The sequence below is a fragment of the Arvicola amphibius genome, chromosome 3, assembly GCF_903992535.2.
Source record: "Arvicola amphibius chromosome 3, mArvAmp1.2, whole genome shotgun sequence".
NCBI classification, from domain to species: Eukaryota; Metazoa; Chordata; class Mammalia; order Rodentia; family Cricetidae; genus Arvicola; species Arvicola amphibius.
In genome coordinates, this window is record NC_052049.1 from 137,210,136 (window position 1) to 137,222,809 (window position 12,674).

The window sequence follows — 12,674 nt, forward strand, 5'->3', positions numbered from 1 at the left end:
CAAAACCAGTGAAGAAGTGGCAGAGCCCTGGGAAGGAACTCTGAGAAAGGAAGCCACCAGACGGAAGAAAGCAGATGAAGACAAAGTCAAGGGCTGGGGAGAAGACTGAGGAACGTACCCAAGCTTCAGCGTAGAAAGGTAAAAAAGAAGGCAGACGTAAAAGGAAGCTTAGGAATCGCCGACCAATAGATTGCACATTTGTGTGTTTGTGTGCCAATGTGTTTGTGTGTTGTATGTTTCAAAAAACAGGTTTCAAGATGGAAAGTCAGAAAACCAGGATAGAAGAGATGTTAGCTGAGATTTTTTTTTTTTTTTTTGAGAAAGTAAAGAAAGATGTCAGTTATCAAGTGGGGGGAAAACCACGATGAATTGAGCTCCTGATAAGTAAATGTAAATCCACCTCGTGGCATGCTGGAGTGGCCTTACTGAGCATCAGCTCTTCCATGATGGGGTGTCAGTTAGGTCTGCTCTCTCTCAATGCTGCAGTTACTGTCACTGTCTTTGTTCCTTTTGGAACAAGTATAAAAATCACATAAGTAAAAACATTCCTTGCAGTACCTTCGGCAAAATAAACCGTGTGACTTAGGAAACCTTCCTTAGGGAGCCCTGGGAACTTCAGCTCCACTGCTTTGACTTTTGAATGCAAAGTAATACATAAAGACTTCATAGTTCTTCATAGCTGAAAGATAATCAGCTTTACCTTTAAAATTATAACTAAAAACTAAAACATCAAGTCTTTCCCAACTCTGCCTTGGAAGGTCTAGGTGATGCGATATTGAAAGGAGACCCACCCTCCAGGGGACCTGCGGACACAGGAGAGGGGAGGCAGAGAACTGGGAGGTGAGATTGATTCTCAGCCTCACTCCCAGTTTCATGCCTTTCCCCTGCCTGCCCACTCCCAGGGTTATTCTGAAGACAGGGCACACTGTCTCCACTGTGGTAATTCTGTAAGAATGAGTGGCTGCGCTGTGCTTGGTATGTGATTTGGGCATCTCAGCAAATGCCCTCCCCTGTATTTGATCTTACTCCTTTCCCTTAATCAATTCCCCATTTCCCTCACTCTTAATTCCACAGGATTACACTTCCCACTAAGGTGTTAACAGATAATCCTTTGCCCTCGGCTCTACTTTCCAGGGAACCCGGGCTAAGACTGTATTACTATCTGACAGATAACTTGAGCCAAGGGCCGTGTTCTATCTCTCGTCGATTTCTCTTTGCTCTTCATAGTCATTACATTAGAAAGCCCAAATTTCCAGTGTCAGGCTGTCAGGAGCAGAAGCAAGTGTTTGGTAGTGCTGACAAACAGTCCTGGATTGGAGATGGACCGAGACGTTACAAAGAGATCCTCCCCTGGAAAACCATTTTCCTCCTTCAGATTGAATCTGTGAACAATTGCATTAGAAATCCAGAAGGTTGAGTGTTTCCACTCAGGGGACTACAGAAAATAGAGTCCTGATTTTTTCTCCCTTCTCTCTGAGTTCAGAAGGTCCTTCTACGTGTCCCTATGGTTTTCATTCTCTCAGATGTATGAAATTAAATGAATGGGAGGTATGCCAGATTTGTAAATATATTTTTTTGAGAATTTCTCAAATGCATTTTGTATTTATATCCTTCCCACCCCTCCTGCTCCAACACCTTCCATGACAACCCAGTCCTTCTCATCTTCTTTCCTTATTATTAATTGTCTCATAGATATGCCTACTGAGTCCATGTAACACTCCTTTTATGTGTACTGGTTGGGTCTGACCAATTGGAATTGGATAACCTACCAGGGGGCACATCCCTGGAGAAACTGGTTCTCCTTTGTGCAACAGCTATTGGCTGCCTGTAGATCTTCCTTGAGGGGTGGAGCCCTTGTAAGACTGCCCCATCCTCGTTGGCATATCTATTGCTGTAACCATCTTACAGGTCTTGTTTAGGCAGTCATATTGTTGAGCTTTCATGGGTACAGCTTTCTGTCATATTAAAAGATGCTATCTCAAAGCCCACCTCCTGGTCTTCTAGATCTTCCGGTCTTTCTGTTCTTTCTTCTGCAGTGTTCCCTGAGCCTTAGGTGTGTGAGGTTGCATTGTAGACGTCACTCTTGGGGCTGGGGCAGTCATCAAAGTCACTTATCCTCTGCATTTTGACCAGTTGTAGATTTCTATTGCCATTCTTGCAGAACCTTTCTGTAGATATGTGCTTTCACTTTCCTCTAGTAAATATCTACAGGTAGATGTTCCGGGTCATCAGGGCGGAGTTTGTGTACTTTTCAAAGAAACTCCGGATCTTTTTTTCCCCCCAAATTGATCAAAGGCATTTTACAGGACATCAGCAAAACATCAAAGTATTAATAGTTTCACATTCTGTCCAGCATTTGATGTTGTCATTTTAAGAAAGAAATACAGTAGGTGCTGAAAAGATGGCTCAGTGATTAAGAATGCAGATGACTCTTGCTAAACACCTTCAGTTCCCAGCACCTGCATAGGGTAGCTCTCAACAGCCTGTAACTCCAGCTCCTAGTGAATCTGAGGCCCTTTTCTGTTCTCACAGGTACTTGCGCTCATGTGTGTGTGCCCACACATATGTACATAATTTTAAAAATCAGTAAAAAAGGAAATGCATTGTGCTTTTAGTGCCATGTTATGATAACTTTAGTTTGCTTTAAAAACTGATGATGACCCATAACTCATATTCATTATCTCATTAGCATTTGCATATTTCCCTGTGTGAAATATGATAATTGTCCCTTAGATATTCAATGATTTGATTATTGGCTTCTAGGAAATTTCAATATCTCCAGATATCCTGGTTTTATTATCAGTATTAGAAATATTTTCTCCTGTTCTCTCTCTCTCTCTCTCTCTCTCTCTCTCTCTCTCTCTCTCTCTCTCTCTCTCTCTTTCTCTTTCCTCATGCAGTCCAGTTTGTCCTTGAAATCATTGTATATCCAAGGATAGCCAAGGATTACTTGAACCTCTGATCTTCCCGTGTCTAGCATCCCCCCCCCCCCATGTGCTGGGATTATAAGTGTGTACCACTGCACCTAGCTTAAGTAGTGCTGGCCTCAAACCTAGAAGTTCATGAATAAAATAGTCCATCCCAAACCCACAAACCATGTCTTTAGAAACTTTCAACTAGCTATCTTACAAAAAAAAAACTCTGATGTTTTCTGTTATAAGTTTGAGCATATGCATTCATCTTCGAAGCACCTTGGGGAGTTCTACTGAAATTACAAAGGCAACAGAACAATCCAAGAGAGAACAAAATTGTGGAGTTGGGCTTAGACTGTAAGAGCACTCACTTGCTTTGCAAGTTTGAAGACCTAAGTTTGAATCCTCAGCAGCAACATAAAACTTCCACATTGGCTCCCAGGTCCCTATAAACCCTACGCTGTGCTGGATGGAGGCGATGGGGTGGCTAGGCATGCTGTCTGCCAGCCTTGCTCCCAGCTCAGGGACATACCCTGTTTTAAAGAGCATAGTGCTTCTTCCCATGGTACAGTAGCATTTCTCTGTCCTGCCACCTGTCTCGTCTCACCAAGAGCTGTCTTCCTACTCTGCAATGTGTGTCACTGAGGACCTTCTGGGGAGCATCTCAAGATTGACGCTTCCTCTGTTTTGACTGTAAAGAGTAAGGCTTTGGAAGCCACTTCAGGACCCTGGAGTCTCCTTTGCCTTCAACAATAATGCTCATCAATTTCTGCCTGAAAATAAGATTCTGGGCTTGTTATGAGAAATTTAAGCTCACTAGAGGTCCTGCTGTATCTAAAGAAATTGTGTTCTTGTTTTAAGTGATGATTTTCCACTCTGCTCTGTGACTGTTTTGTTTCAGGCAAAACACTTAGAACAGAGGAAAGGCAGCCTGATTCAATCAAAGCTCTCATTTCCAGAATCATTTGTATCATCCTACCCCCTCTTTCCCTCTTTCTTTTGTCCCTGCATGAAGACCTCACACTTGCCCACACGCATGCCCCAGCACATAGAGATTCATGAATCCCATTCTCTCTCTGGGTATTGCCCTGTTCATGTTTGGCTTTTATTATTTGATTATTTTGATTGGTGTCATTCCATCAATGTTAGTATTTGTCACAGACATTGGAATTCTGAATCCTTTCATTTTCCTGTGAATATAATAGTACACGAAGCCTTTTAAACAGAAATAACCTATAGGAGATATTGAAATGTTTGTACCAAGACTGGGGGTATGCTCTTCCATTGTGTTCAAGGCCCAGGGTTCCATCTTCAACATTGCATAAACAGGTTTGGTGGTACACACTTGTAATCCCAGCAGGAGGATCAGGAATTCAAGGTCATCTTCAGCTACATTGTAAGTTCAAGGTCAGCCTGTAGTATAAGAGACCCTGTAAGAACAAATTATTTTAAATTAGTACTAACTAAACCGATTGAGTTAGCCAAGGGGCTGGAGAGATGACTCAGTAGTTTGGGGTACTTGTTTGATTGCAGAGGACCTGGATTTAATTACCAGCAAGCACCTGGCAGCTCACAACCATCTATAACTGCAGTGTCAGGGGATTCAGCACCTTCTTCTTGCCTCCATGAGTGCCGGGCACACATGTGGTTTACAAATATACATACAGGCAAAATATTCAAATACAAATAAGTCTTAATAAAATGATTAAGTCATCCAGGATGGAATAAACAAGTTTAGTACAGCCTAACCAAGATATAAGAATAATGTTGACTACTAACATTGTAAGGGAATGAGAGGGCACCCTGTGAAGGAGATGATGCCATTTGACTGGGTGGCACAGCAGCTGATACCCTGATGTAGGGGGACCACTTGCTTCCCGGCCACCTAGCAGCTCAGACCCGAAATAATCACACAGAAACTATATTATTTAAATAACTGCTTGGCCCATTAGCTCTAGCTTCTTATTGACTAACTCTTACATATTAATTTAACCCCTCTCCATTAATCTGTGTATCATCACATGGCTCCTGAAGGGTTGCCTGGCTTCTTCTTGACTCTGCTCTTCTTTCTCCCAGCATTCAGTCCGGTCCTCCCCTCCTAGCTCTGTTCCTCCCCACCCTGCTCTGCTATAGGCTCAAAGCAGTTCTTTATTCATTAACCAATAAAAGCAACACATAGACAGAAGGATCTCCCACACCATTTCCCCTTTTCTGTTTAAACAAAAAGGAAGGCTTTAACTTTTATTGTGATTTTTCTCTTTCTGAACTGTTTGAATTCCTATAAATCAAATGTAAATATTATGTTAATTACCCATTATGGAGTGGGAAACATTTTCCTTTTTCTTCCATTAAGGATAATTCTACACATGTAATCACATATAGACATACATGTGTATATGTATGTGTGTATATATGTATATGTGTGTGTATTTAATGTAGTTCCTAATTGCCCTCCCTGTGTGGTGTCATCATATATATTTGTGTGTATGTGTGTGCTGTCTACTTGTGATCCTCTGTACCACTAGATTAAGTATGTAAAATCTTAAATTTAGTTACAGGAAACACTCATGTTTTCTTATATTTTATTTTAATCTCTATATGATTCATTTTTATACATAGCATGAGGTAAATATTTGTTTCTCTTCTTCCAAGAGGTTAAACTACTGTTATCTCCAAGAGGGATATCCTTGAAATTAGAGAGAGATTAGAGAGAGAGAGAGAGAGAGAGAGAGAAAGAGAGAGAGAGAGAGAACCTGTATGAGTATATGTGCACTGTGTGCATACAAGCATCCATAGATGTCAGAAGAACACTTTGGTTCCCCTGGAACCGGAGTTACTGACTGTTGTTAGCTGTCATGTGGGTGCTGGGAACTGAACTCTGGGTCCTCTTGCAAGAGTAACTAGTGGTCTTAACCACTGAGTCATCTCTCTAGCCCTTCCACTAGCGTTTTGACTGTCTCGTGACATGTTTTTTACATGGGATGTTTAGCTGTTAGGAACCTGAACAGAAGCAATCAAGACATACTTTCCATGTAACTTGCACATGCCCAGGATTCAGTCTTCCTACTGTAGGAGAATGTCTACTTGGGTGATCTGGTTATAAACAGCGCAGAAAGGGAAAGACAGCAAAGCAATCATTTATCCGTTTGTATCAGTTCCCACCTTCCTTCTTAGAAACAGAAGTCTAAATTCTTGGCTCAGTTCATGACCGCTCACAATTTAGCCTGTGAGTTGGGAAGCATCTCCACCTGTGGAGTGATCTTAATGGGAAAGGGTGGGTTGCATTCACTTCCTGAGGCTCAATAGGACATGGACGGGATGGTGGGAGCCAAAGCAGCTGCATTGGAATGTTGCGCACCATGTTAAAGAGACCTGATGAGTGGGGAACATGTAGCCCAGTCCATGACTTCATGAAATGAATAAGCCAAGAAACAGAATTCGCTTTTAACCAGCATAAGATGTGGTTGTCTTTTTTAAATTTGAACTCCTGTTATTTAAAGCTGAGTCTAATCTCAGTTATACAGAGGACTACAACACAGGGGAGGCTTATGTTTTATTCAGTGTTATATCCAAAGAACTCTGACACCGGGCCTAGAACAAGGTAAATGTTCAATAAATGTTTGTACCAGGGATTTAGTTCCATGTTCAGGCCTGATAGAGGTAACTCTGAAACGTTAGTTAATTTGTTTCTTTTTTTTCAATGTTTTACATATATTTGTTTTGTGCAGTAGAGAGTTTGTGTATTCAGAGGACAACTTAAGCAATCAATTCTCTCCTCCCACATCCACATGAGGCCCAGCATTGAACTCAGGTCATGGCACTTGGTGGCAGGCACCTTACTACTGAGACCTCTCAACAGTCAGCTGATCTGAGGGGTACATAGTCTTCACCATGTCTTGTGGGTTCTGGCCTCTTGATGATTTTGTATCCCTAAGGAAAATATCGTACTCCTTGGGATGTTTTCTGGAACAGTTTTCCCTCGTAGACAACTTTGGAAGGACCTCTTTTCTTTGACTTCTTGTGCCTTAAGGATAGATGCGCAACCCTTTTTCCTCGGAGCGCAACATGAGAGGTGGGTGCTCTTGAATAGATGCCAGCCAAGCCCGAGTCTTGCCTGACCTGACCGCTGTCTGCAAAGTTTATACCCTTATTTAATTGCAGTTCCATCCTTCGCCGTTCCCCTGGGGCCCATCTTTATGGAGAAAGAGGCAGTTGGCCGTGGCTGCTAGAAGCGAACATTCCTTGCTAATTATTTAATTTTCATCTGGCACAAACTACAGCCTCTTACCTTTAGGGAGAATGATAAATCAATTACCTTCCTTTGTAACCAAGGAGCTCAGCTAGCTCTTAAGACTCAAGGCAAATGTACCACTCCTTCCGTGTCCCCAATCCTAGTCGATGAATCTGCTTTCTCTTCAACTCACAATGTGGAGATTAGAAGTTAATGTCCCAGGCTTGTAAAAACTGAGGCTTCGGTGATATTGTAGGGTACACAGAAAGCCTTCTCTGCAGGAGGAAGCTGTCCTTCATTGCCACCAGAGTCAATCCAACATGGCTTAGAGTGGTGTTGTTCTGATAAGTCATTGATCAATGCTTTGGGAAATGGAGTCTTAAAGAGGTACAATTAGTTACCCAGGTCACACCACTTCCAAGTAGCAAGGTTTGGATATGACCCTGGATGCTCTGCTTCTGATTTAGACCCACGACCTCTGGTTGAGTTTTGTTGTTGCTGTTTGTTGGTTGATTGGCTGGTTTTCACTTTTTCCAAAGAGAAGATCTCTAACTTTTTCTTTCATTACCGAACTCCCATTTTCCCACTGAAACACAACCAAGAGTCATTTCTCCAGGAAAATGTCCTTGGTGCTTCCAAGCCAGGGCTCCTGGCGCCCCTATGATAAGAATATGTCCCTTGAACGGGATGCTGAATGTGTGTCCCGAATGTTTGCTGGAGTTTCAATATAAAACGTCCCTATAGTTTTTTTGTCCTTGAACCCTTGGTTCAGCAGTAGGTGGTGTTGCCTTCATGGTCTGTAGAATCTTTAGATAAGAACTAACTGGGGAAGGAAGGTCACTGGGGACAGGCCTTCAGTGTTAAAACTAGGACCCTCTTCCAGTACAAACTGTCTGCTTCCTGTTTAGAACACTGAGCAGTGAGAAAGTTCTGTCAGAGGCTTCCACTGTGAGGGGAAGGGTAGCCTACAGCCGTGCCTTCCTGGTCTTGATGAACCGCACCCCATGAACCGGGAGTCAACCTAAGTCCTTCTTCCCTTGCCTGACTTCCATCAGGAATTTTGACAGACGAGAAGGTAACCAATACAAGGCTTCCCATGGATTGTCGCCTTTGACTCTCATACGCTTTGTGGAGGACACTATCACTACAGGTGAGCCATGAGGAGGAGGCCAATTCACAGTTTTTATTCTTTTCCCAAAGTCTGTGTCCTTGGCCATCATAATATTTTATAATAAACGTGTTTAGTAACTTGACTCTCTCCTTCATGGGCTTTTAAGTTCATTAGTCTTCACTGCAATTGCTACTTTTTGTGCTTCCGTTATGCCGCAATCATAACTGACATGGCCCACTGTGAGAACCAGGTCACCTGAACGGAAGCCTCAGTTTGTGTACATGCACGCACACGTACACACACACAAGCACACACTCGCACAGATAAAGACGTGTATACATGATTGTTCATGTGCTCTCCAGACTATGATGGAGAACCGCTCTTAAAGAAATCCCCACACAAGGGTTTCTTTCGTTAATTGATTAATTATTAATTGTGGTTTATTGGTAGTGTTGCTTTGCCGACCGTTGTCTAGGCTTCCTTTGAGGGGATGTGTGAAAACTGTCTTTCTCTGCTCTGTTGATTCAGATGTGCTTTTGTGACTCAACTTCAGGTCAGGCAGTTCAGACAGAAGTAACAAGGGTCACCTCCAGAAATAGAAGCTCGAAGAGGCCACACATGATTTCCCCCTGGTCTGGTGGCCTGTAGTGGCTGAGAGTGACTGAAGGGCTGAGCACCCGCTGACCCACAGCGGACACTGCAGCTGACACCGTCTTGGTTGTGAGGCTCTCTGAACATTTAATGGTTGCTACCGCAGTGGTTTGTACGTTAGTCTATCCTGACGGAGATTCTACAGGAAGTGTAAAATCAGGTGGTTTGACAGGTTTTATGTGTCACAGAGGAGAAGGAAGGTTCTTAAAGTGACTCAACCCCCAAAGCTACTGATCCTGCTGGAAGCTTCAGGACTACCAACCATGGAGCCTGAGAAGACTCAGAATCAGAGGAAGCTGCTATTCATGTCCCCCACACCACCCGGAGCTGAGAGGGTTGAAATGAACCCCAGTTCCCACTGAGGGAATTTCTGCCAGATGAGCAAAAGAAGCTTCAAGGTTAAAGGGTAGCATGCTGTTCTGGAACCTTCTTCCTGAAGACCTGTTGGAAGCAGCAGAGGTGTCCTGCAGGCGACTGCAGTGAGCTTGTGTCTGGAGGGAGCTACACCTGTCGCTCTTGGGACGCGCCTTCTGCCTTTATGATTTCATTATATCTTCCATCTTGGCTGGTTAGAAGATTCATTTATACATTTAACCAGATTTTCCCAGGGTGTAAATTTTCCCCAGAGATAAATTAAACCCTTTAAGGGATCCAATCAGTCTAGGAGGCCACCAGAGTACCATCCACTGTTTCGCAGCAGCAATTTGCCAAATAGTACCCCGGTGGCTTCCACAGACAGCACGCATCTGCAGAGAACCTCCCTTCCCACTGAGGAGCGAATGCATGCCTAGAATTCTCGCACCAGTGCATGGACAGCTGAGGGTAGGAAATGGGAACAATGAGGCATCTGCTTGCTTTGCTCTTCTCCTCCCATCTCCTGAGGGGCTGCTGTGTCAGTGAAGGAGAAGCCAAGGGCATTGGGGTGTTAGATTAAGCATGACCCTGGGGTACAAGCCTTTCCTGTGGGTGAGCATCACTTCTCAAGGCTCCCTGCCCCAGGAGCCTTCCTGTGCTACCTGTTCCTGTGCTGCTTGGGTTCTAAATACTAAGGACTAGGCTGTGTTCCGGGGGTTAACCTATAATGCATCCCCCTTTTTTCTGTCTCACTTCATCTATGTATTTCAGTGTTGCTTTTCCTTCTGGTAAGGCCTTGCTTTCAATTATTTTATTAATTAAATTATTGTGTGAACAGTTAGCAGCCACTATCTATATCCAAGATGCTACTTTAATTCATTATATAGCAGGTATGTCCAAACATATGTCACATGTGGCCAAGTAGAATTATGGATGTAGCCTAACATAGACATTATAAACTTCCTTAAAACATGAGTAGTTTTTAGTATTGCACAGAGAGAGAGAATAAAAAAAATCATATATTGATGTGGGTTCTAGGGCTTGAACTCATGTCCCGGTGCTTGCATGGCAAGCACTTTACTGACTGAGCCATCTCTCCAGTCCTACTGCACTTTCATTAGTAAGCTAAGTTGAATTGCAAGGGGGCGGGGCTTGGAAGAGTCCTTCCCCCAGAGGCGGGCAAGCGGGGAAGCTGGAGTGTGGAGTCGAAACCAAATGTTCAGAAACCTCTTCAGAGTCATACAGCATTTCGTTGTTCACCCTACCATCTCCACCTGTGTCCTCCACCCCTACCCCTATTCCTCCTACTCCTACCCCATCCCACCCCCACCACAATAAGCTGGTTGTAACAGCCCCATCCGTGTATCCTTTATGGTCATGTCATCCTTACAGAACAAAGTGAAGGGTGACAGCTGCGCAGACCCAAGGCTTTCTTCTCTTTATTGTGACAACATGTCCCCAGGATGAAAATATTTGTAGATCTAACTTTTGGATGTGAAACAGGCGTTAAGCTGAATGGTGCTGCCTTCCTGGTGCACCCAGTATGTTCTGCGTGACTCATGGATGGGACAGATGCTTTGCCCCTCTTCCTAGACAGAGACATTTTTGCAGCTCTACAGGCGGCTCCCTTCCCCCAAATCAGCATAGGCATTGCTGATTAGACATTGCTAATTAGCCACCCATCCTGGAATTTCACCCAAAAATTAATGGTTTGATTGGTTATTCAGAGTCTCCCGCATCCTGACAGCCAGCCGTCAATTGAGAAGGAAGTAATATGCAAACTGAAGATTTATCTTCTTTTTTTTTTCCAATGAATGAGCTTTTCTATGAACCAGACAGCACTCGGGGAAACTGCGGACGCCGCCACTCTCTCGTTGTGTCTAGAGAATCTCTCAATGAAGCTGGTGATTTTCTAAAGCAGAATCGGGTTCTTAAGGTGTCATTCGTCCCGGCCAGTGAGATGGCTCGGTAGGTAAAGGTGCCGGTTGTGAAGCCTAATGGCCTTGGTTTGATCCTCAGGACCAGCTCTGTAGGAGGAGAGAACAGACTCCCACAGTTGCCCTCCGAGGGGCATAGGCATGCCATGGTGTGAGCATGCTCACACACAAATAAATAAATACATCAATAAATGTAAAAGAAAAGACTCTTTTTTTTCATCACGGAGATAAACACTCAGGAAATGAGGTGCAGTGCAATAGTTTTGGTTTGGGTGTATTACACAGAGGTTTTTTTACAAGGATTCAAACGGAAGGCTCTGAAACAAAACAAAAGCAGCGGTGGTGTAAGTGAGCGCTGAAGCTGCAGCTTTTCCGAGGTCTGGAAGTAGCATCAGGTCCCCTGGGAGAAAGCCTGGCTTGTGCAGGATGGGCAAGGTCCTGTTTTGGCTCTGCCCTGAGATCGATTTACCAAACAGATAGCAGAAAACAACTGCCCGGGAGGAAATCTTTACATGGTCCTCAAAAATAGTTAAATGATCCCCTATAATGTTCCTATAAGTTTCACGTAGGCACAGAACTTAGAATTGCAAGAGGCACTGGGGGAAAGGGAGAGCAGGAGGGAAGAAGGAAGGACAGAAGGCAGAAAGGAAGGAGGGGACGGAGAGAGGGAAGGGAGAGAGAGAGGGAGAGAGGAAGGGATAGAGGAAGGGAGGATGGGGGTAGGGAGAGGATAATATTTCTAAGGTACATACATCTACGAAGTGTGAAAAGCAGAGCACTAAATCCACACATGATGTTTGGCCATCTCTTGCAACAGAACACCCTTCAACACTTCTTTGCTTCTTTCGTTTGTTTTTAATACAGAGTCTCATACATTCCAGGTGGGTCTTGAACACACTTTGTGGCCAAAGACGGCCTTGAATGCCTGACCCTCGTCTTCCCATCCTGTATGCTGCGATTTCAGGTATGTGCCACCACTCCTGGTTTATACAGTTCTGGGAATCAAGTTCAGAGCATTGTGCACAGCGGGCAAGTGAGCTGCCATCCAACATCTTGTCTTCTGTAGCACCGAGTATTCTTTAGGTGATTAAAGGGAATTTCTGAGGATGTCGGGGAATCACTCAGTCATCTGATTGGCTGCTGACTGCCAAACAGCGAGCCTACATCCTGATGTTGTAGTGAGAGTCTCCACTAAACACTGCTTCTCCAGAGATGGAGTCACGGAACCATGAGGACCACATTGGCATCTTCACTCCGGCAACAGATAAGAAGCAAACATGGTCACCAGCATTCATTAAAATTCAACACTAAGAAAATGCCTAATGATATTTTTCATGAATCTGACCTGAAGCTGCTCCCCAGAGAGAAATGAAATTACATATGACTTAGTAATGTGCTTTCATTATCCCGTGTCTTTAAAGAGAAGGCGCTCTGAAAATGAATGGGGAAAGGGTCCTCCCCAAAGCAGTGCTCCAAGT